Raw genomic sequence first — 26,040 nt, forward strand, 5'->3', positions numbered from 1 at the left:
CCTGCTGCATATATGCAATAATGACCACCCAATCAGAATTGGTCTCTCTTCACCCATGGTCTGCAGTTGAGCATCCTTGTCTCATCTCATTGGGAATGTACTTTCTCTCTGTATCCTAATACTACTCAAACATTACAACATATAATGTCCATCATGAAAAACTGAACTTCTTGCTTATAAGTGCACCCTATTTCTCACATGATATTAAAGGTTTTTAGTATTCTACGGAAATTTCATTGTGGTCTGAAGCAACCAGGAAAGGCTTTGAAAGGAAATGTAAGCCTGAACAGCCCTTGAAGAACAAAGATTGTTAGGATGGGCAAGAGGAGAAGGCAAAGCCCTGTGTTCTAAAAGATAAGACCTAGATGAGTGAGGGTTAAAGGAACACACTTGCTACTTTTCTGAGAGCAAAGGCCACTTGAATGAGGGTAGCTCAAATGCAGAGCAATAGCAGAGCCGACTACAGACTACACCCTACAGATGGTCCTCCAAACCAGCCAGCCCAACCATAAGACAACCCTCTCCAGCTTGGGTTATGCATCCCCTGGACCAGGAATTCTTTTGGCTTTAGACTAGCACGTGGGTAGCCCTTGCATTGCTTTCATGGCATTACATCATTGTTGAGTTCTTGGCACATCGGTTAGCTTCAAATTTACTAGTATTCATTATTTGTTTAAAAAAAAAAAAGAAGAAGGAAAGAAAAGAAAGAAGATAATTTACATTTCCTGATTCAAAGCCAGGGCCTATTCATCATCGCCTGCACATCGCTTATAAAGATGATAAATGAATGTATAGTAACTGAACCCTAAAACAAAATAATGTGTTTTTCTTAAAGCTTCGCAGGGCTGCATTTCCGTTGTAATTAGTTTACTTTTTTTAATCAAATTCTGTTAAGTGGCAGTCAAAATGAAAGCTGATTTTCGGACTGCTAAAAGCAGCCCAAAAAAGAGGAAAGAAAATAAGGATATTTTTTCACATTTAATGGTGCAAAAATATCAAGGTAATTGCATAACTTTCAGAAACAGCAAGAATATAATCATGTCTCACTGATTGTATGATATTCAAATATAGGATGCTATAAGAGAACCTATCATTTGATAGAAAACCTAGTTCAATTGCTATTCCATCTTTGGAAATTCACATTAAGAAGAACATCTTTAAATTTCCATGGGTCTACATCACCCATAAGATAAATTCCGAACGCCAAAATATTACCATTTCAACTTCAAACTCCTTCCTAAAGTTAATCCCTGTTCTCTCAAAAGTATCCACCTATTTCATCTCACAGTTCCCTGTTTTTGAGCCTCATGTTATTCTCTCAGCCTGCAGTGGAGTTACTGCTACATTCTGCTAGTTTGCTTCCCTTCTCTGTAAAGCTTTCTCTGGCATCTTCACCGACAATGGTAGCTCATTATGTAGGTAGATATTTCCATCACTCACATTTCACTTAACACATAAACACTCTTGACATCATCTGTATTGTTTTTAGATTTTGAATGGTTATTAATTTCTCAGATGTGTGGCTTGTCTCCCTGACTACATTTCATAATCCTTGAGAGTAGAGTTTAATATACAAGACTATTGTTGAATACAAGACTATTGTTCGTAAACTGACAATATTGGGAGAAAGAAAGCAAGTTCTCATTGGGCTGTGGAAGCGATGCTACCTCACTGATGTGAGCTCTCATCAATTGCATCCCAGCCTTGGAGGACCTGAGAGTCCAGGGTAGCTTTATTGCCTTCCTGTTACCAAGAAAGCAAGTAGAGGAGAGGAATGTGTGCCCACTGTCCTATGTGACATGTGTTGGAGATCTTTTCTACATAGGACCTGCACATGAAATACAGTGGAGTACTTGAAAATTTCCTGGAGTAACCCTTTCCTTTTGTTTAACATTCTTTCTTTTCTTTTTTTCTTTTTGAGACGGATTTTCGCTCTTGTTGCCCAGGCTGGAGTGCAATGGCACGACCTCGGCTCATTGCAACCTTCGCCTCCTGGGTTCAAGTGATTCTCCTGCCTCAGCATCCTGAGTAGCTGGGATTACAGGTGTCCGCCACCACACCTGGCTAATTTTTGTATTATAGTAGAGATGGGGTTTCACCGTGTTGGCCAGGCTCGTCTCTAACTCTTGACGTCAGGTGATCCACCCTCCTCGGCCTCCCAAAGGGCTGGGATTACAGGTGTGAGCCACCACGCCCAGCCTGTTTAACATTTCTTGCCACTATTCTTTGAGGTCCACAGCCACCATATCCAAATATCCCAGAACAATTATGCTCTTAACCCTCCTCTGCATTTACCATTTTATTTGGACCTGTTCTCAGATCTTGCCTTCTTTCTAGGGAAGCATGTGTAAATAGCCTAGACTAGGGCCTAGAGTATGGCACCTTCAAGGAAATGAGTCAGGTTCTCCCCATTCCTGTGCTTGTGGTGCTGGAATAATGAGTAATGGCTAGCACTAAGTGAGCACAAACCATATTTCAGGAAATCTATCATATGATTTACAAGTTTTCAATCTTGTTTCCAACATTTTGTACATAATATTGCATCCTTACTGATAACCTTGGAAGAAGAGGTATCCGTCTTCCTACATAAACCTAATGTGTAACTTTGTCTCTAGATCTGATGCCTACACAAAGATTTTTAGTCTTAGAGGCAGACTTTTTCCCTTCCTTCCTTCCCTCCTTCCTTTCTTGTTTATGAGATGTCTGTTCTTCTTAAGGTACCCCTTATTTTCCCTCAGAATTAATTAGCTGTGAATCTTCTTGTTGACTTTGCCCATATTACAGAAAGCCTTTTCAACGTGCAAGCACAGCTCTTCCCTAACTTTAGGAAATGTTTCTTCTACTTAATTTATATTCATATGTTGCATTTGGAATTCCTTTAATACTCTTGTTTGGGAAAATCAGTTACTGATGTCCCTTTCCTCTCATTTGGGTGTGGGGAATCTGAGGCACACATGCTCCCCAACTAGCAGAGCCTTCACATCTGCAAACTTGTCTGGATTTTGTATGTCTGGATCAGTGGTAGATGAGGGATACCTGAGGTGGCCAGGGAAGCTACCTGGGAACATTCTTATTATAGCAAGCAAGCTATTCTCCTAATCCAATGGTTCTCAAAATTGAGCAGCATCGGAATCACCCATAGGGCTGGTTAAAGCACCAACTACTTGGCCCCACTCCCAGAGTTCCTGACTCAATAGGTTGAGGTGGTGCTTGAGAACTTATATTTCTAACAAGATCTCAGATGCTGCTTCTGCTGCTAGCCCAGTGATCATATTTTAGAATCACTGTCCTAAATAATATATCCAAATGATCTTGTCAGTATGAAAGAGAATTTGACAAATGGCTCTTTTGTTTTCAGAAATTATTAACAAATATATTTATCCACACCATCCAGTGAGTGTGTGTTTTTTAATCAGCCTTCAAGATAGAAGTCAGAGCAAGGCAATCTCCATTTTGGAAAAGTTTTCCAAGCTCATCCTTTGCATCACTGATCAATAAAGTTCCAATGCTGCATCACATTGCCATAAATGAGGACTTTGGTTTTGGTGCTGCAATTTCTATTTTATCATGCTTTATTTTCTTATGCAGATTTTCTCTATCTTCCCACCTATGTTGTTATTCATTTCATCACATTGTAGTTTGATTTTAGCCTTTTCAATACTTATGGATTTCTTTCCTTATTGCATGTAGACTTTACTTTATATCTTACTATACATGGCATGCAGTTTTCTGAAATTTTTTCTGGTTATTTTCATAAATTATTTTCAAGTCTTAGCTTTCTATTAATGTTTAGGATAATATTTCATATTCTTTTGCCTTTAATATTTTTGTCCTAGGTTCTGGTCTATTTTTCCTATGTTCCTGCATCCTTAAATAATGAGATTTACACATATCAGTTCAATATAGGCATTTAGTACTCCTTTTAGTGATTCCATATTTCAAAAAGTCATGATATATTTTAATCCAACCTTTTTCAAGAGATATGATGTGTAAACATGCTTTGATCAGGCTGGGCGTGGTGGCTGACATCTGTGATGCCAGTGCTTTGCAAGGCCAAGGCGGGCAGATCATGAGGTCAGGAGATTGAGACCATCCTGGCTAACACAGTGAAAACCAGTCTCCACTAAAAATACAAAAAATTAGCTGGGCGTGGTGGCAGGCACCTGTAGTCCCAGCTACTCAGGAGGCTGAGGCAGGAGAATGGCAGGAACCTGGGAGGCAGAGCTTGCAGGGAGCCGAGATAGCGCCACTGCACTCCTGCCTGGGCGAAAGAGCGAGACTCTGTCTCAAAAAAAAAAAAAAATGCTTTGATCTTACTAGTCACCTAGTATTTGTCAAAAAGCAAACAAAAACAATAGCAAAACCTTCTCAAATCTTCAGCTGGATAGCAATTTGATAAATAATCCAACTAGACCAAGGCTGCTTTGCTGGATATAGATTCTTAATATCTTATTCTATTGGCTGATTCCTAGAACTGATGCCATCTATAATAAACAAATATTTAAATAATATTAAATAATAAATTAAAACTAAATTAAAATTAAAACTACTTAAAATAAATTAAAACTAGTGTGGACTGTTGTTAAGGATGTTCTTATTTTTGTCACTCCCAAGAACACTGTATGCATGGGATTTATCAATCAAAATGCCAAATGCCAAAGCCATTCCTTGTTTGCATCCCATCCCACCCTCTTCTTTCCCTGTTATCTAAAGACAAAAGAGAAACAAACTCTGCTGCAAAATGCTACATCAATGCAGTGAATTTGGGTCATCTCCCAGTGTTGTGACCAGCATAGACACCAAAGGTAATAGGTATTGAGCCTAAAGAGAAGACCCCAGACAAGGTAAATGAGCACCTTTGGGATGCTCACTAACGTGGGGCTGCATGAAAGGCCACAAATGATTTTTCTCAATACAACTACATGAACCATATAAATGTTAAAATATCTCCAAGAATCTGGCACTGGCTGTCTGCCTTAGTTTCTCCAGAGGTTATGAGTAATCATTTTTTTAATTTGCGACAAAATTTCCATTGGCTAATGTGTGCAGACTATTCCAGAGATTGCTAATCAATGCTCATTTAACCAGAAATCAGAATAAGTTTTCTAATATAAATGTTGTCATCTCTTCTCTTTTTCACAGTTAAAGTCCTTAAATATCTCCCCAACAATGGCAGGATAAACCTTAAAATCCCTTAGTACGAGACACAAAGTCTTTTACGTTCTCATCTGGGCCACCTGTCCAGACTCCTCTTCCATCACCCTCTCCCAGTATTATGGACTGAATTGTGTCCTTCAAAATTCCTGTGTCAAAGCCTAACCTCCCAGTGTGACTGTATTTGGAGATGTGTCCTCTACAGAGGTAATTAAGGTTAAATGGAGTCTTAAAGGTGAGGTCCTGATCTAATAGGATTAATGTTCTTATAAGAAGAGACACCAGAGAGTTTGTGTACTCTCCCTCTCTCTGTGTCTTGTCTCTGTCTCTCTCTCTCTCTTCAACCCCACTCACCACCACCCCTGCCCCTGTGCACATGCACCAAGGAAAAGCCATAGGGGGACATAGCAAGAAGGTGGCCACAAGCCATGAAGAAAACACTCACCATAAACAGAATTTGCAGGCACTCAGTCATAGACTTCCCAGACTCCAGAACTATGAGAAAATAAATGTCTGTTTATTCAGCCAACCAATCTGTTGTATTATTTATAGTACCCCCAGCAGACTAAGACACCTAGGGTCCCTGTGTTAGTCAGAGCTCATCAGGAAACAGAAAAAGATAGATGATTGATAGGTAAATAGGTGGGTAGATAATTAGAAGGTAGTGGTTCACATGATTACGGAGGCTAAGATGTTCCAGTATCTGAAATTGGGAGAGACCTGGGAGAGCCTGGTGTAGTTCCAGTCTGAGCATTAGTTCAAAGACAGGAGAAGAGTGATGTCTCAGTGAAAGACAGTCAGATAGAAAGAGCAAATTCTTCCTTATTCAGCCTTTTCTTCCGTTAAGGCCTTCAGCAGATGAGGCCCACCCACACTGGGGAGGGAGATCTGCTTTCCTCAGTCACTGATTCAAATGTCATCTCATCCAGAGACCTCCTCACAGACACACCCAGAATAATATTTTACCAAGTATCTGGGCAGACTGTGATCCTGTCAAATTGACATGTAAAATTAACCATCACAGTCTCCTTTGGTAGCTGTGATACCGGTTATCAAACACCACCATGGACTACACACAGTTCTACTGATTCAGCAGGATGTCTGCTGTCTTGTCTTCTTAGCCTCCATGATCGTGTGAACCAGTACTTTGTAATAATCTTGGTGCATGTCATTTACTCCTGTGCCATAAATGCCTTCCCTCTGCATCCCTTCACTGTCCGTGTTCACCTAAATCTCCACTCAAGGGCTGATTCCTCTGAAGCCTCTCCTGATTTCCCCAAGCAGAACTGCTACTTTAACAACTGATGAGAAAGCCCATATTAGGTACTATTGTAATTTTTATTTATAAATATAAAAGGCTTATTTCTCACTAGACTGAGCTCCTCCTGTTCAAAATTCATCCTTATTTCTTTTTATATTTTTGCACTGAGTACAGACCATTATTAGAAAAGTACTTTAATAAGTTGATGTTTGAAGTAACGCATATTTGAAAAAGAGCAAGGTTGGAAATCGAAAGACAAGAGTATGAAACTGTGACAATGCCATCTCAGGCATTAGTAAGGGGCGCATTGCCAAGACTCCTGATGGCAGAGCATAAGGTGACTTCTTTCCCCATACAAACATGCGCACTCTATCCAGCCTCTGCAGCATCATCCCATCTTCCTCCCTGTTCCCATTCCCTCTATTTTGACAGATAATGGGTGGGCTCCCTCAGAGAACTCTGTGGGAGCTCTCAACAATCTTAGCACCACACACCTGAAGAATATAATTCTCCCGCCTATTTCCATGTATAAGGAGATGGAGTGCAAAGGAGAGCCCGGCTGAGCACCTAAAACGGCATCACGCAGGCCAGATCAGGCACAAAGTCCCCTGGAATCAGACAAGAAAGGCTGGTGATGACTGGGGAACCCTCCAGGATGGGGGAAGACAAAATATGAGGAAGCATAGCTAAAGGAAGCCTTCCTGTCTCAGACACGGTGCTCCCACACCCTGCCTGGTGGGGAGGAACACAGGTGCTGAGTTCCATGGTGTCAGAGCAGTCTCGCTCACAATGCTGGAGGAGTTCTCACACTCCTGGTCTGAGAAACCCCTTCCAGGAGGCAGAATGCTTGTTTGGAGTTCTAGGACAGAGAAAGACAGGTAGACTCGGAGGACAGGCAAGGTCCAGGCAATTACTGTAGTGGAACTCCTAGGTAAGGTGGAGGTAGGGGTTTCCTGCTAGAGGATGGAAAGGCCCAAGAAGAAATACAGGCACTCAGTGGGAAAGTCTCGATGTGGTCTCCTAACTCTCTGTCCATCTTGATGTCCATGATATTGTGAGTCACAGTAATGCCCAGTCCCCCTATGTGTGTGCCTTCATTACATGACAGCAGACAGAGAGAGGGGTGGCCAGCTTTCAGGAGATTTGAATGCTGTCTCTTGGCTTTCTGCTGTTTTCAAATCACCATGCCTGGGTCTTGGGAGGAGACACCTGATTTCTTTAAATTTTAAGAAACTGAGAGCTTGGTTTTTCTCCTGACTGGAAAATTTGCAGCCAGTTTGCCTCTGGCTATTGTTTTTTTTTAGGGACCTGTATAAAAATCGGCCTATCTGGCCTCAATAAGTAAACCCATCCTAACTGGCGGCAGCACCACACTTGAGGTGCCAAAGGGCTGTGGGTAAAGACGTAGTTACTCTCTCCCTGCTCTCGATGCCGATCTGTGTGTTGGGAAATGGAAAAAATACATATATTCAATGGCAGCTTGAAAGAAAATTGAATGTACAAGTCCATATTCACATTCATACAGACTCACCCTTCAAGTCCCGAGGGCCAGAGAATTTGGATACATTTGCCAGTTAATCTTAAAGTTTCGCTGGAATTGACATATGAGTGCTGGGAGGGGAAGAGTGTGGTCCCTTTAAATGATACTGAAGTGGGGAAGGGAAGTGCTGGGTAGAGAAAGGCGGGTCCCTGGCTAGGGCTCCACTACCACAGACCTAGGTGAGGACAGGCACTCCTGCCTTCATGTCCAAATGTTGCATTTTCCAAGACCACCCTGGCCTGCCACGTTCCCATTCTGGGCCTATAAAAACCCCCAAGACCCTAGCAGGCAGACACACAGGCAGCCAGACATCGAGAGGAGCACCTCAGTAGAAGAAGACATAAGCAGCTGCACAGTGAGAGGATGTCGAGGGCATGCACAGGCAGAACAGAACACCGGCTCACCAGCAGGCCATCCACTGGCAGGATGAGGCGGAGTTTGGCCGGGGCAGTCGGAGGAGAGCCCGGGCCACCAAGCGCCCTGACTCCAGGGGAAAACCATCTCCCTTCTGGCTCCCCCATCTGCTGAGAGCTATTTCCACTCAATAAAACCTTACACTCGTTCTCCAAGCCCACATGTGATCAGGCTTCTTCCAGTACACCAAGGCAAGAAACCCCAGGATACAGAAAGCCCTCTGTCCTTGTGACAAGTTAGAGGATCTAACTGAGCTGACTAACAGAAGCCACCTATAGATGGCAAACTAAAAGAGCACCCTGTAATACACGCCCACTGAGGTTTCAGGAGCTGTAAACATTCACCCCTAGACACTGCTGTGGGGTGGGAGCCCCACAGCCTGTCCATCTATATGCTCCCCTAGAGGTTTGAGCCCAGCAGCAGTGGGGCACTGAAGAAGGAAGCCACAGCCCCATCACATGCCCTTGAGCGGGGCAAAGGAACTTTTCCCATTTCAGAATGATTCGTTCTAAGTACCATTCAAAGTGGTGGAATCTGGCGGCATTGGCCCCACCATCCTCTGAGTTTTTAAGGCAAAACTGTCAGAGTGGCAGGTAGAGCTCTGGATAGCCCACAGTGAGACAGTGTAGCTGGTCTTGTGGTTGATGCAGTAGATCATCCTGCCACTGGATTCTAACCCACTGATGAGAAATCAGTGCTGTGACTACCTATGCTTTCTAGTGAGGTGGTAGCTCTGCAGAGCAAGAGAAAATATCATCTCTTCAGGGACTAGATGATCTGTAGGTGAAGTTGTGTTGTATGTCTGGGGTAATGAGAAAAGCTCTCTCTCGGCCAGGCGCAGTGGCTCATGCTTGTAATCTCAGCATTTTGGAAGGCCAAGGTGGGTGGATCACCTGAGGTCAGGAGTTTCAGACCAGCCTGACCAACATGGAGAAACCTCATCTCTACTAAAAATACAAAATTATCCAAGTATAGTGGTGCATGCCTGCAATCCCAGCTACTCAGGAGGCTGAGGCAGGAGAATTGCTTGAACCCAGGAGGCAGAGGTTGCAGTGAGCCAAGATCGTGCCACTGCACTCCGGCCTGGGCAACAAGAGAGAAACTCCATCTCAAAAAAAAAAAAAAGAAGAAAAGCTCTCTCTCCTGCAGAGAGGGCTCCTGACTGGGTCTTCCACTCTGAAAAAGTGCAGGAGATTTTATAGATGAGCTTGAGGAGGCGGTGTCTGATTTACATAGGGTGCAAAGGATTGGTTGGACCAGGTGTGCCATTTACATAGCAGGTGAAGAAGCTGGCTACCCACCCTAATCTTTTATTATGCAGATAGGTTCTCTACCTGGCTGGCGCCATGTTGCCTGTTCCCTGACTACACACACGGTGACAAAGAAAAGGGAAGATGGAACCTCCGTGTTGAATATGCCTGGCTCCTAGGTATCCCTTTTCTTCTGGTACTGCTGCCAGCATTTACCTGTGCAAGCTTCTAGCTTGCTTTTCTGTCTGCAGCTTGATTTTCCAGGCTGCACTTTGTTAGAAAATAAATGATTTAGGGGCTGCTTTTTTATTCAAAGGTAAACCTTTCTGAGGACTCTCTTACCTTCACTAACTGTCTAAATAATTTCTTTTTAGCTCCTGTAACACAGGTACCTCAGCTGCCTCTCTCTCGAGGCAGGAGAAGCTAGAATGTGGGAGCTTTGCCTGAGGACACAGTGAGGGCAGCAAAAGTACTTCCTCTGAGTGCTCTCATCTGGGTGTCAGGGTTTTCCCTGTCCCCAACCCCTAATGTTGTCCAGGTTTATGCAGTCCTGCGTAACATATTAAGTCTTTTTAATATACAATTAAAAGTTGAGTCCCCATTATGCTTGAGTTCACAAGAAGTCAAACATTCTACAGAGTATTCATCACCAAGGAATTCCAGGAATTTCCAAGAAATGCTTACAGTTTATCCCACCCTCTGTCACTCCAGGCAAGCAGCTGCTTCCAAGGACAACACTGCTTGCTCCCCTGACATCACCTCTTCAAACCATAACTGAGTCCTGCAGGTGGCCACGGCCGAGTTTGACTACATCACTGGATGCAGGAATGGAGCCTCCTCTAAACCATGCCTCAGAACAGGTTATGAGAGTTTAAATCTTTTTATTAAAGTTTTTCAGATAATGGAAGAGATTTACAATAGAAAAATTCTTGACACTGATTATAAAATGTGAGAATTTCTAGGTTGGAGAGACTGTATCTTCTATACAGCCAACCCTTCAATGGATATTTCTTGGACCCTTCTCTAGAAGGGTTAGAGAAGTATGGACCCTTCTCTAACACCTCAAAGCTTAGCACTGGGAAGGGAGAAGTGGTTCTTCTCATTGTCAGTCTCACATTCATGTCCCAGTCTGCATAATAATCTGTGGACCTTTGTCCATAATGTCCATAATGGCACAGATTTATATGATGCAGCTCAACCAATTATCTCCTCCTTATAAGTTGCACACAATCTACAGGTTCAGAAAAATATTCCTGCCACTGAAAAATAATATCAGGTAAAAATAATATCAAGTAAAAAAATAGTAAATAGTAAATAGTAAATAATATCAAGTAAAAAATCAAGTAAAAAATAATATCAAGTGGCTACATTTTATTGAAGCATTACTAGGCTCCAGGATTACCATCCTAATGGTATTACCTGTGTTAACTCATTTATTATTATTATTTTCATTTTGCTGCTTAGTAAAATTAGAAGCAGGAAAGTTAAATACTTTTCCAAAGCAGAAAATAAAGTAGCAACTAAATGTCAAGTGCAAATAAAACGGAACAAAAAATTGTCGCAGTTAGAGAACAGTAGTATCCCTATCTTCCCTCGTTCCTGTTCCGTGCCTCACCCCAGCTCTGCCTCTAGACATGAAATGCAAATAATAACAGTGTCTAAGCTCGGAGCCTCTGTAGAAGTCTGAGAGCAACTTGTTAAGGTCCTGCCTTGCCATATGACATTTTCTATTGGGTGATGAATGGCCCCTTTCATGAACAGGACATCCTGTCACTTAATCTAGGCTGGTTTTGAAAGGGAATGGCACTCATCACTGCCAGCAATGTGGTGCAGTTGGATCCAAAGGCAGGTAAATTTATCTATCCCTCCTACAAACTACTGACTTCCATCCAGGTTTTCCTTCGCTGTTTTTCTGGCTCTTTCAGTAGTGTCAGTGCCCAAGCAAAAATCTGAAGTGTGAAGGGAATACTAAAGGGAATCTCTTTCCGGCCTCTTTTCCTGGAGATAGTTTGTTGATTTGGCTCAACTATAATAGAATAAAGGTTTCAGTTTGGCCAGATAGAGGAGAAATTTCCTCTAGATTCCCAATCCAGGTATAGTTCCTCCATTCTCAGAAAGTGGGCACATCTCTGAATCCCTGCATTCCATGCAGTAGGCAAAGATCCTATTAGGTGCAATAGAAAAAGTACTGGGGTCCATACTTGGAGTGGCCAACATGATAATCACCAGAAAGTCCTTCTTGCCTGACTCTATAGCTGAATGTGCAGTGTGAAGAGTCATAGCTGTGATCCACTGACCCAGGAGAAGGGCAATTACGTTTCCAAGGCTTTCCAGCTCATTGCACTATCTAAGCCCAGTTGCCTAAGAAATAACTGTAGGTTTAGGGGCTAGAGAGAGACTTGTTGGCCTAAGTCTCATAATGAAAGAGATGGGACACATAACCTGAGGAAGCGTCCAATGTCAACCGGGGATTCAGAGGTTGGTAGGCTGGATAACAGGTTAAAAACACAAGACCTTTCTATTGCTAAATAGTATTTCATTGTAAAGATGAGCTACATATTCTTGATCTATCCACTACTTAATGCACATATGGAAATCCCACTCAGCAATAAAAGAGAACAAAGTGCTAATACACACAAGGGCATGGACACATCTCAAAATACTGGGCTAAGTAAAAGACACAGACAGAAAAGACTGCATGGATGGTTGCCTGGCCTGAGGCTGTGGTGGGAGTGGAGACTGACTGCATTGATACAGGAGGGAGATGTTGGGGTGACAGAAGTGCTCTAAACCTTGAAAATTATAGTGATTTTATGACTGTTTACACATACTAAAAACCATTAAAATTTAAACTTAAAAGAAGTGAATTTTTCAGATATTTTAAATATACTTCATTAAAGTTGTATTGGTGTGTGCAAGTGTGTGCACACCCACTCCCATACACACAAGTCCAAATTCAAGAGAAAGTTCTAAAGCACATATCTGAAACGAGGGAATGAATAAAAAGGCATTAAGGGCCAGATTAAAAAAGAATAGAAAAGACTACAGCTACAGGCTAAAAGTGTGCCTAGAGTTCTCTCCTGGAGAGCTAGATGTGGCCTACAGTACTTATGTTCAATTCCAATATGCAAAAACTACTGGAAACTGATTTGAACTCACTTGACAGCCAAACCAGACCTGAACTAACATTACACTGCTTACATAAAATGAACATTAAGAGGTTTTACTCCAGAATACAACTGTGTGTTTATAGGTTTATTCTTAAGATTCCACTGTATATATTACACTATCTTTGTAAAATCCAACAATTCGGAAACCTATCTGGCCCCAAGATTTTCAGATAAAAGATTGTGGGTCCATATCACATTATGGAAATTCAGTAGCCTTAAAGGCCACAGTAGAGCTTCCCTAACCTACACTGACGAGTAACTGGGCTATGGTGTGTGTATTCAGTCTCTGACAGCTTTGTCTAGTCACACATATACATACACACACACACACACACTTTGACAAATTCTAAAGAAGCACAAGGGCACTGAATTAGTGGATTTGATAATGAAGAGTGAAGGAAAGATGAAGATAAAAAGAGAGGCAGTGGAGGGAGGGAGGATGAGGCAGGGTAAAGGCTGACCTGATAAACATTGCCACAGGTCAGAATTAATTTAGTCCTCCAAAGAATGGTCACTGGCTCTTAAATTTTCTAAAGAGCAATGGTGTCAGATTGGAAAGGGAAGGCACATTTTGTCTCAGTGAAAATCATGACTTAATATACATCAATTATGGTGCCATTCAAACATGTGATTGGCTTTGGTCTCCCCATGTCTTATCTGGTTTCTATTGCTGACTATGTCTCCACAGTGAGAAATAGAATCTAGCGCTTTCACCCACCATGAATGAGATCTGCACTGCTCTCTGTCAGCACTCTGTCGCTTCAAGGAAACAGATCAGATTAGCACATGACAAATACAGCTGATGGGTAAAACGGGAGAGAGAGCATGGTGCAGAAGGAAGCATATATGCCTCATCTAACGAACTCTCTCCATCCAATTACAATCTGTATGTTCTTGGACAAGTCACTTGGTCACTCAAAGTTATAGTTCTCTTGACTGTCCCAAACCTTACTTGAAAATGCATGCTATTATCGTGCAACTGAAATTAAATAATGAATGTAAAACTGATCCCAGTATGTTTACATATCAATTATTATATATCTACATCATCATTTTAATGACTGCATTTTATGTATATACCAATCTTACTGAGACAATCCATTATTATTAATAATGTATATTGTCTTCAGGTTGATCTCTCATATAATGGGATAAAGTTTTATATATATTATTATGTACTTATCTAATTACTTTCTTCAGGAAAAAATATAAAAATAGGATTAGTATGTAAAAGAACTTTTCATTTCAATCAACTTTATTCAGGTAAAATTAAATAATATAAAATGCACAAGTTATAAATATATATACTACACTGACTTTTGACAAATGTATGTGTCCATGTAACCACCATGACAATTAAGATACAGAACAATTCTAAAACCTTAAAGATTTGGGGGCCAATTCATAGTCAATTTTCATCCCCTATCCCTGGCCCCAGGTAACAGCTGATCCCCTTTCTACCACTAAAGTTTAGATTTATGTTTCTTAAGTTTTATAATTAAGTGGAAGCATACAGTACAAACTTTCTTGTGACTGGCTTCCTTTGCTCAGCAAAATATCTTTGAGATGTATGTATGTTTTTGCATTTATTTTGAGTCTATTCTTTTCACTACAGGGTAGAAGCTCATTGAATGAATATACCAGTCTGTTTATCCATTTACTTATTTAATGAGCTCTTACAAGTAAAGCTGTTATGAACATTCATGTACAAATCTCTGAATAGGTATGTTTTCATTTCTCTTGGGACAATATCAAGGAATAAAATTATAAAGCCATATAGTATATGTATAACTTTATAAGAAACTGCTCAATTATTTTCTAGAATGGTTGTATTATTATGCATTTTTCACCAACGGTGTGTGAGAGTTCAAGTCACTCCTCATCTTCACCAAAACTTGGCATTACAAGGCATTTTGTTCATATTAGCCATTCTAATTGACTGTAGAGCTATCTTATCGTGGTGTAAATTTTTATTTCCCTGATGACCAAGGATGTTAAGCATCATTTTATATGCTTATAGGTCATTCCTATCCTCTTTCTGAAATGTCTTTTCAAATTCTCTGCACATTTTTAACTAGGTTATTTGTCTTCTTGGATTATTTAGGATCTTTATATACTCTGGATACAAGTACTTTTTTCAGACATAAGAATTGTGAGTTTCTTAGCCTGAAGGCTTGCTTCTTCATATACTTAAATGTGTCTTTCAAAAAGCAGAATTTTGATCAATTGGTGATAGAAACAAATAGATGATAGATAGACAGAATCTGTTTTATCAAATTATTTTTTTCAAGTTTTGTGATTTTTATGAGTTAATGAATCTTTGCTATCTCTAAGTTAGCAAGAATTTTCTGTTTTCATTAATAAATTTTAATTTGGTTTTTAATCATTCCACATTAACATTTGTGTATGCCAACTTCTTCCTTCCATAAAAGTTAGAAGAACCAGTAAGAAAAACTTTCTAAACTTAAAATTTTTATCCACCCAAGCTATTATTCAAATATAAGAGCTATAAAAATATTACTAGGTAAATAAGGCTTAAGAAGCTTTGCTACACAAAGTACCATACAGAAAATAGTTAGAGATGAAGAATTTAAATAACAGGGAGGACTAATCCAAGTGATAATATCACACACACAATGCCATATATGAAAAATGTCATACATGAAAAATATAGATATTATATAGGATATATGTATATAACATGATGTGTACAATGTTATATATATCTCATAGTTTGATACTGGCAGTTGTTGCTTTTAAAAGTAACTAGAGCAAAGCAAAAGAAAGCAAATATATTCATAACAGCCTAGAATTAAAAGCCTTGTTAAGTTCAATATGACAGAAGTTGGAGCAGACAGACCAAGAGATGTGAAAACATACTAAAGTATTTGTTATCCATTAGAAGATGCAGATATCACTTTAAGGAAATTATTAAAATAATACACACATGAGCGGCACAACACAAAAAAAAAGACAGTACATTTGAACACAGACTTTTCAATTACTGATCGAACAGGTAGATAACTAAAATAATTTGAAAGATAAAAACAATATAATAAATAACCTCGAACTAATGGCCATTTATGGAGTTTTGCAAGCAACAATTACAAAGTACACATTTCTCTCAAGTACTAATAGAACATTTACAAAAATTTAATAATGTGCCAAGCCATCAGAAAGCTTTAATAAATTTCAAGAAACAAATATAATTCCCATAAACACATGGTTTTGTATACTCATATTTTCCTCTTTACAACTCTAGATCAGAGTTCTGAGTCATCAAAAGTAAGGGTAAAGACACCCTTGTTCTCAATATAGTACAGGAATATAGAAAAACACAAAGAGACTCCAACTGTTCCTCTCATCTTTTTATGTCCTGTAGACATACCTGGTAACCAACAGGCTTATGCCAAAGCCACTACTCTCCCTATGCATCTGTCTAAAATAGCCTGGTATGAGTTTCTACAGTTGGCTATGACAGGGCAACTTGAAGCAGAACAACATTTTTTTTTCTGAAAGCAACCAAAAAAGCTGAATAAAATGCTGCCAAATAATTGCATTGCCAAATAATATCTATGCAAACACACTGGAGAGCTTCTAAGGAAGCCAAGACATGTGAGGCCAAGATCTTAGAAGGGGAGCTCCGGGAATTTGTGGAATTTTAAGTAGTGAGGAGTATGAGCCTGAAGATCTAACCATTTGTCTGTAAGAGACAGAAGGCAGTTGGACTTTCAGCAACCTCACAGAGCTACAAATGCCAACACTGAACATGGGCTCTCAAGGCAGCTGGGCGTAGGGGTTTAGAATCCTTGTGAAAAGCAAGGAGAGAACGTGAGACTGACATCCTCTGCTTGCCAGTGGATGAGCAGAAAGTAGCTAAAGAGTTCAACAGAACACCCCATAGCCACATGGTTCTGTGGAGGAAAACTAGAGTTCATACACTTCCCAGGAAGAGGTTCCCTGCTGATCACCCCAGGATCTCCATGGTAAATCCTGGAGAACTACAACTAGAAGTGGGGGGCAACTGAGAGACATAGCAAAACTTACAAAGTCTGAAATCCAGCTTTCACTCAGCTACATTGATGATTGAATAGAGGTAACATGCTCTCACTCTTACGCCTGCCAAAAATAAGTTTTATTCTCTTTGGAGGAATATAATATTACCGAGAGCCTCTGCAAGTTTTTTCTTTTTTTTTATTTTTAGAGACAGACTCTCACTCTGTCGCCCAGGCTGGAGTGCAGTGGTTTGCTCATCTCACTGCAACCTTCGCCTCCCGTGTTCAAGCAATTCTCCTGCCTCAGCCTCCCAAGTAGCTGGGACTACAGGCTGCACCACCACACAAGCTGGTCTCAAACTCCTGACCTCAGGTGATCTACCTGCCTCAGCCTCCCAAAGGGCTGTGATTACAGGCATAAGCCACCACACCTGGCCTTTATTTTATTTATTTATTTATTTATTTATTTTTGGCAATTTTTTTAATAGAAAAGTTCATCACTTAATCAAAAATTACCATGCATTTCAAGAATTTGGACCAAGAAGAAAAACAGACAATACTAATAGCCATATAGTTATTTCATATATTAGAGTTATCTATCAGATGTGGACATTAAAATAACTGTGATATTTTTAGAAAAAATAGATGACAGGATGGGGTATTTCACCATAGAACTGGAAACTATAAAAAACAGTTAAATGAACATTCTCTAATTGACAATTGTAGTATCTGAAATTAAGAACTCAATGGATGAGGTAAACAGCCATTGAATCACCACTGCTAAGAATAAAATAAAATGAAAGATGGATTAGTAGAAAATAATGGAATCAAAGAGAGAATAGAAAATATTAGGGAGAGAGAAATGTGTCATGATAAAAAGATGTAATATATGAGTAATTATAACCCAGAAAGCGAACAGGAGAGAATGAGATAACAGAAATACAAGGGAATAATTTCCAAGAGTTTTCCAAGAATTATAAAAACCTTGAAGGCACAGATTCAAAAGCTCAACAAAACCCTAAGCAACACAGTTATAAAAACAATACACCTAACATATGTCATAGTAAAAGTTTTGAAAACCAAAGCCCAAAAACAAAATCCTAAAAAGTAGTCAGAGGAAAAAGGACATTACCTTTGAAAGAAAAATAATGAGTGAACACTGACTTCTCCTCAGAACATACAGAAGCCGGATAATGATATCCATAATGATCTCCTTGAAGTGCCAAAGAAAACACCTGCCAACATAAAATTCTAAACTGAATGTAAATGTGCTTTAAAACTGAAAGTAAAAAAGTGAGATGTCTAATCAAACAAAAGTTGAGAGAATTGTTAATGAACACCTGTGCAAAAGGATATATTAAAGAGTATTGGATGCAGAAAAGGCCTTCAATAAAATTCAACATCCCTCTGTGGTAAAAACTCTCAATAAACTAAGTATTGAAGGAATATACCTCAAAATAATAAGAGCCATCTATGACAGAACCACAGCTAATATCATATTGAATGGGCAAAAGCTAGAAGCATTCCCCTTGAAAACCGGCATAAGACAAGGATGCCCTCTCTCGTCACTCCTATTCAACATAGTATTGGAAGTTCTGGCCAGAGCAACAGGCAAGAGAAAGAATGAAAGGGTATTCAAATAGGAAAAGAGGAAGGCAAATTGTCTTCATTTGCAGGTGACATTATCCTATACCTAGAAACCCCCATCGCCTCAGCCCAAAAGCTTCTTATGCTGATAAACAACTTCAGCAAGATCTCAAGATACAAAATCAATGTGCAAAAGTCATAAGTATTCCTACACACCAACAGCAGGCAAGCAGAGAGCCAAATCATGAATGAACTCCCATTCACAATTGCTACAAAGAGAATAAAATACCTAGGAATACAGCTAACAAGGGAAGTGAAGGACCTCTTCAAGGAAAACTACAAACCACTACCCATTCCATGCTCATGGATAGGAAGAATCAATATCATGAAAATAGCCATACTACCCAAAGTAATTTATAGATTCAATGCTATTCCCATTAAACTACTATTCACACTCTTCACAGAATTAGAAGAAACTATTTTAAAATTCATATGGAACCAAAACAGAGCTCATGTAACCAGGACAATCCTAAGCAAAAAGAACAAAGCTGGAGGCATCACACTATTTGACTTCAAACAATACTACAAGTCTTCAGTAACCAAAATAGCATGGTACTGGTACAAAAACAGACACATAGACCAATGGAACAGAATAGAGAACTCAGAAATAAGACTGCACGTCTACAACCATCTGATCTTCGACAAACCTAGTAAAACAAGGAATGGGGAAAGAATTTCCTATTTAATAAATGGTGCTGGGAAAACTGGCTAGACACATGCAGAAAATTAAAACTGGACCCCTTCCTTACACTTTCTACAAACATTAACTCAAGATGGATTCAAGACTTAAATGTAAAGCCCAAAACTACAAAAACTCTAAAAGAAAATCTAGGCAATACCATTCAGGACATAAGCACGGGCAAAGATCTCATGATGAAATCGCCAAAGGCAATTCAACAAAAGCAAAAATTGACAAATGGGATCTAATTAAACTAAAGAGCTTCTGCACAGTTTAAAAAAAAAAAAAACTATCAGAGTGAACAAGCAACCTACAGAGTGGGAGAAAATTTTTGCAATCTATCCATCTGACAAAGGCCTAATATCCAGAATCTACAAGTAACTTAAACAAATTTACAAGAAAAAAAAAACTAAAAAGTGAGCAAAGGACAGGAACAGACACTTCTCAAAAGAATACATTCATGCAGCCAATAAACATGAAAAAAAAAACTCAACATCACTGATTATTAGAGAATTGCAAATCAAAACCACAATAAGATACCATCTCATCCCAGTCAGAATGGCAATTATTAAAAAGTCAAGAAACAACAGAATCTGGCAAAGTTATGAAGAAATAGGAACACTTTTACACTGTTGGCAAGAATGTGAATTAGTTCAACCATTGTGGAAGATGGTGGGGTGACTCTTCAAAGATCTAGAAGCAGAAATACCATTTGACCCAGTATTCCCACTACTGGGTATATACCCCCCAAAATTTAAATCATTCTATTACAAAGATACATGCATGCATATGTTCATTGCAGCACTATTCACAATAGCAAAGACATGGAATCAACCCAAATGCCTATCAATGATAGATGGGATAAAGAAAATGTGGTACACATATACTGTGGAATACTATGCAGCCATGAAAAGGAATGAGATCATGTCCTTTGCAGGGTCATGGATGGAGCTGGAAGCCATTATCCTCAGCAAACTAATGCAGGAACAGAAAACCAAACACCTGCATGTTCTCACTTATAAGTGGGAGCTGAACAATGAGAACACATGGACACAGGGAGAGGAACAACACACACTGGAGCCTGTCTGGGGGTGAGGTGGAGGGAAAGACGGCATTAGGAAAAATAGCTAATGCATGCTGGGCTTAATACCTAGGTGATGGATTGATGGGTGCAGCAAACCATCATGGCACACAATTACCTATGTAACAAACCTGCATATCCTGCACACGTACCCCAGAACTTAAAATTTTTTTTAAATATAAAGACCAAAAAAAAAAAAAAAAAAAAACCAGAAAAGAGAGTACTGGAGAAGAAAAGTATTAAAGATGGACAAAAAAAGAAAAGTATAAAGAAAGGGTAAATATGTGTATAAATACAAATGAACCCCACTTTGTCCCCTTAGATAATTTCTAGACTTTTCACCATTATAATGACTATCTCTAAACTGTACTTGTACATCTTGCTCTTAAAGTGGAAGGCTCACTAGTGGGTAAGATGTGACAGATCTGATTTGTCTTACTGCAATATAGAAGTTCTGCTTCACAAATATAGTCTTCATCTGAATGAGTTCTATGTTAAGTCAAACCTCCTGATGGCTTCCTATTTTAGGATAGGCATTTACCTAAGAACAGCAGGTCTTTTAAATGAACTAGTGATGCCAATCCATGACTTCTCACACCGCCACAGCCTCATCCTATGAGTCCCACATTTATATCGTTAGATTTCTCATCCTGACAACTTCATGTCATTAAATGTTATTGATGCCAACTTATGTCAGCTTGGCATGGTTCTAACCTCTTGGGTTTGAGGAAAACTAAAAAGTTCCCAGAACTTACATTACAGACTTCCCATTGCAGCATAGTATTCTGGGGCACTATCCCCTCTCTCTGTGTGTGGTATGCCATCAGAAACAGCAGAGACAAGTATAAGTCACATAACTAATAAAATTCTATTCCAAATATCAATTTATTATGCAAAGAGTAATTGTGTCAGTTACTTACCTAGTGCCTCCCAGTCCCACATTGATAGTTCTCTCTTTTCTGGAATGCTGAGGCTGGGTGTCTTTAATTAAATTTCCAGTTTCCTTTGCCAACCAATTTTCTATTAGTTTTTCCCAAAGGAGGCATTAGTTAGAGACCAGAAGAGAAGGGGAGAGAAGAAATTCTTCTTACTTGATTTCTCTCTGCTGCTGGCAGGATTTTTGGAAGTGTATATGCCTCTTCAATGATCTTCATTGGACTTTGATTGATACAGTGTTTGGTACCAAGAAGAAACTTGATATTTGCAGAAGTCATAAGTTGTGTCATACTGCCATTTAACTAGTCTTGTTTACTATGCAGAAGATTACTAGGTCTGGGAAATGAATGTGGAGTTCCAGGAAATAAATCAGGTGGTAGCTTAGACTGTAGCTGCTATTCCTGTGTTAGTATCTTTCCTCAAACAAAGCAAAATCCCCTAGCACCTGGCATGCAGCTATTTATATATCATATTTTTCCTCCTATATAACAATTTCCAAAGATGATGTGAAGCAGGAAGCTTTTGCCTCACGGGGTAGCAATACTCTTCAACTGGCTTGTTCCAGAGCCACATAAACCTTCCTCACCTCTGTCATAACCTTGTTTGCAGGGACCTTGAGCATCTTGTTACCCAAAGATCATGCTGATGGGACTTGCTGAGTAGAAAGTGGCAACTACCTTAGTTGCCTTAGTAGCATTCAAGGGTGCCAGAAGTTAGGAGATAAACCCCATAAAAATATATGGACTTGACACCTCGGTAACATTTCTAAGAGTCCAGTGGAGTTTCCCCTTATACAGCCTACCACTGAGAAATAAGCACAATGCATGTTTGGCTTCTTTGGATTTTGGAGGCAACATATACTTTTTTTGAAGGTACTGTTCCAGTGTATTTACTAACTTGCTGAAAGGCTTTCAGTTGTGAGTAAATTTTGAAGCTGATCCAGGTTATAATGGATGCTGTTCTGACACAGTAACTTTAGTATCCAGCCTCTCCAAAGGAACACAGAATAACTATGGTGAACAACAATGCTGGAAGAAGTCTATGGAATTCACCAATAGACAGATCATAGTGCACTTCCCCAAGATTTTGGAGCACAATAATGCCCCTTTCTGAGGATACTGTTAGCTTCTAGAATAAAAAGTTAATACTGGGCCCTGGTAGAAATTTACTATCGGGTCGCAGTGTGTCCGGAATTGGTGGGTTCTTGGTCTCACTGACTTCAAGAATGAAGCCGCGGACCCTCGAGGTGAGTGTTACAGTTCTTAAAGGCGGCATGTCCGGAGTTTGTTCCTTCTGATGTTCAGATGTGTTCAGAGTTTCTTCCTTCTGGTGGGTTCGTGGTCTCGCTGGCTCAGGAGTGAAGCTGCAGACCTTCCCGGTGAGTGTTACAGCTCTTAACGCGGTGCACCTGGAGTTGTTCGTTCCTCCCGGTGGGCTCGTGTCTCGCTGGCTTCAGGAGTGAAGTTGCAGACCTTCGTGGTGAGTGTTACAGCTCTTCAGGCGGCGCGTCTGGAGTTGTTCGTTCCTTCGGTTGGGCTTGTGGTCTCGCTGGCTTTAGGAGTGAAGCTGCAGACCTTTGCAGTGAGTGTTACAGCTCATAAATGCAGTGTGCACCCAAAGAGTGAGCAGTAGCAAGATTTATTGCAAAGAGCAAAAGAACAAAGCTTCTACAGTGTGGAAGTGGACCTGAGCGCGTTGCCACTGCTGGCTCGGGCAGCCTGCTTTTATTCTCTTATCTGGCCCCACCCACACCTGCTGATTGGTAGAGCCAAATGGTCTGTTTTGACAGGGCGCTGATTGGTGCGTTTACCATCCCTGAGCTAGGCATAAAATTCTCCACGTCCCCATCAGATCAGTTAGATACAGAGTATGGACACAAAGGTTCTCCAAGGCCCCACCAGAGCAGCCAGACACAGTGTCGATTGGTGCATCCACAAACCTCGAGCTAGACACAGGATGCTGATTGGTGTGTTTACAATCCCAGAGCTAGACATAAAGGTTCTCCACATCTCCGCCAGACTCAGGGGCCCAGCTGGCTTCACTCAGTGGATCCTGCACCTGGGCTGCAGGTGGAGCTGCCTGCCAGTCCTGCGCCGTGTGCTCGCACTCCTCAGCCCCTGGGTGGTTGATGGGACCGGGCGCTGTGGAGCAGGGGGTGGCGCTCGTCGGGGAGGCTCCGGCCGCACAGGAGCCCATGGAGGGGGTGGGAGGCTCAGGCATGGCGGGCTGCAGGTCCTGAGCCCTGCCCCGTGGGAAGGCAGCTAAGGCCCGGTGAGAAATGGAGCACAGCGCCGGTGGGCTGGCACTGCTGGGGAACCCAGTACACCCTCCGCAGCCGCTGACCTGGGTGCTAAGCCCCTCATTGCCCAGGGCCGGCAGGGCCGGCCGGCTGCTCTGAGTGAGGGGACCGCCAAGCCCACGCCCGCCCGGAACTCCAGCTGGCCAGCAAGCACCGCGTGCAGTCCCGGTTCCCGCTCGTGCCTCTCCCTCCACACCTCCCTGCAAGCTGAGAGAGCCAGCTCCCGCCTTGGCCAGCCCAGAAAGGGGCCCCCACAGTGCAGCAGTGGGCTGAAGGGCTCCTCAAGTGCCACCAAAGTGGGAGCCCAGGCAGAGGGGGTGCTGAGAGCGAGCGAGGGCTGTGAGGACTGCCATTAGGCTGTCACCTCTCAGCAGGACAACTGACCTAGCAACTTGAACTGTATCTTGAACTAGGTGTTTCCTTATTCACTAAATCACAAATTTAGGGATGTAGAGCAGCACTCTCCCATCAAGTAGAAGTGTTATCTACTAGGAGAGATTTTGGAAGGGTCTAATGGCACAAGTAAATTACAGAAGAGGAGGCTGAGAACTTCCTGGCACCTCCACAAATGCACTTTCTCTTACCACTCCTTTAAATGACTCCTATGGCCTTATGGAGTGATCCCCACAAGCAGTATTTTGTAGTATACAAAGCAAAAAGTAACTCAGACCTAGTTTGCTAATAGTTCTATATAATATTCTGTCATTAGCCATAAGTGTCATTTGTCAGCCCCAATCAGAAATATCGCAGAAAGACAGCAAGAGGAGAAAATCTACATTGTTTTCTTTTTCTTTTCTTTCTTTCTTTACTTTTTTTTTTTTTTTTTGAGAGAGAGACAAGGTCTAGCTCTGGCACCTAGGCTCATGCAATCATAGCCCACTGCAGCTTCAAATTTCCAGTCTCAAGTGATCCTCCTGCCTCAGCCTCTTTAGTTGCTAGTATTACAGGCATAAGACACCGTACCCAGCCGAACTTTGCATAAAAGGAAATAGGGCCAGAATTGTAAGTCTATACTAATTTGCAAGCAACAGATAACTATTTGACTTGAGAGTCAGGTGTTTATGAAGTAAGAAAGATTCAAAGATTAATTCTAAGAAGTTCAGGGGGAAAATCATGAGTTGACCCTTTCAGGATGGGCATAGCAAAGAGCATATATTTGTTCTATGTTATTGATTATCATAGGATATTCCAAGAAGAGTAAGTTCTCAAATATTAGGCAGAAAAGATGACTGGGCCAGTTACTGCCTCTGTGCCTCATGCCTGCCCTTCTTAATTCTATTCAGTAATGGCAAGGCTGGGAGTCTTTTTATCAGGCTTCCCGGTAAGTGTAACCATTAGGAGGTATTGGTGGGATGAGAGACAGGAGTAGGGAAGAAGCAGCGCGTCTTCTTTGCTTCTCCCTTAATCTCTAGTGGCATCTGCAGAAGTGTCTGCAGCCCTGGTTTCAGCCAGGAGCCTCTTCATGGTTCCAGCACCGTCCACGTGGCCTTTGCTCGGTATTTTTGGACTCTGATAACACCACTTCCTCCCTTTCCTTCCACCAGCTCTAGGAGTGGTGGATGTTTCCTACATTCATTAATTCCTGAGTTACCACTCCAACCCCATTTACTTTCTCTGTTTGAAACAGATACAATGTTTTCAATTCCCTGCCTTACATACCCTTCCTTTTCCCATTCTGTCCTTTTCTCCTGGACCTTCAACTATCTCACTTCTTCATCTGAATCAGTGATTTTCACAGTTTCCTGGGGTCTTAGGGGTTTTCAGAAGCCCCCCCACAGGGTTACTAATTTAAATTAAAAAAAAGAGAAGGAGGAGAAAGGAGATCTAAATTGTTTGTAAAACACCCTGCTCACTTTAACCATATTATTTCCATTCCTATATGTTTTATTTGTTTACATTTCTTAGAAAGATTTCATTAGAACAAAGGATTTTGCTTATAGTAAGTGTTTGAAATCATGAATCCTTGCCACTGATACACATGTTAAATAGAACTTGGTCAAGGATAAAATTATGGCTATGGCCTCAGTGGACGTTGCTTTATTCTAACCAGAAGGAGTAGGGAAGACACCATCCCAGCCTGTTTCCTCCCTTTCCTCCCTCTTATCCCACATCATCAATTATAATTTTCTTCCATGGCCCTGACCTTCTGCCCTTGTTTCTGGAATATTCTAACCCTCAGAAACTCAGCTGAAAAAAACTCCCTGAATACACTGCATATCAAAGGGTAAATGCATCTAGAAAGCCTGCAATAAAAATAACCCAAACAAATGACTAACACATCACATGTCCTATTAGCAAAGTACTTGTGTGGGAACAAAATGTTGTTGTTGGTTTTGTTTTCATTTTTTTAATACAGTCAAGGCCCCAGTGGGGCATGAATGTAGAATATCATCCCATTTTATAATATATGCACCATAATCTTCTTAAAATGAGTTTTCACTTCAAGAAACATAAGGACTTAAATATGAGCAGCCTGTTTTGTGCATTTGTGTGTTTGGCATCTCATTACACTTCAGACCATTTTGTCTTCTTAGAACAATTGAATATCATTAGTGGAGGCATATTTTGTTGCCAGAACTTGCTTGGTTGCGATTGTGCTCGTTAAAATGTGTCC

Source organism: Nomascus leucogenys, chromosome 4 (genome assembly GCF_006542625.1).
Source record: "Nomascus leucogenys isolate Asia chromosome 4, Asia_NLE_v1, whole genome shotgun sequence".
NCBI lineage: Eukaryota > Metazoa > Chordata > Mammalia > Primates > Hylobatidae > Nomascus > Nomascus leucogenys.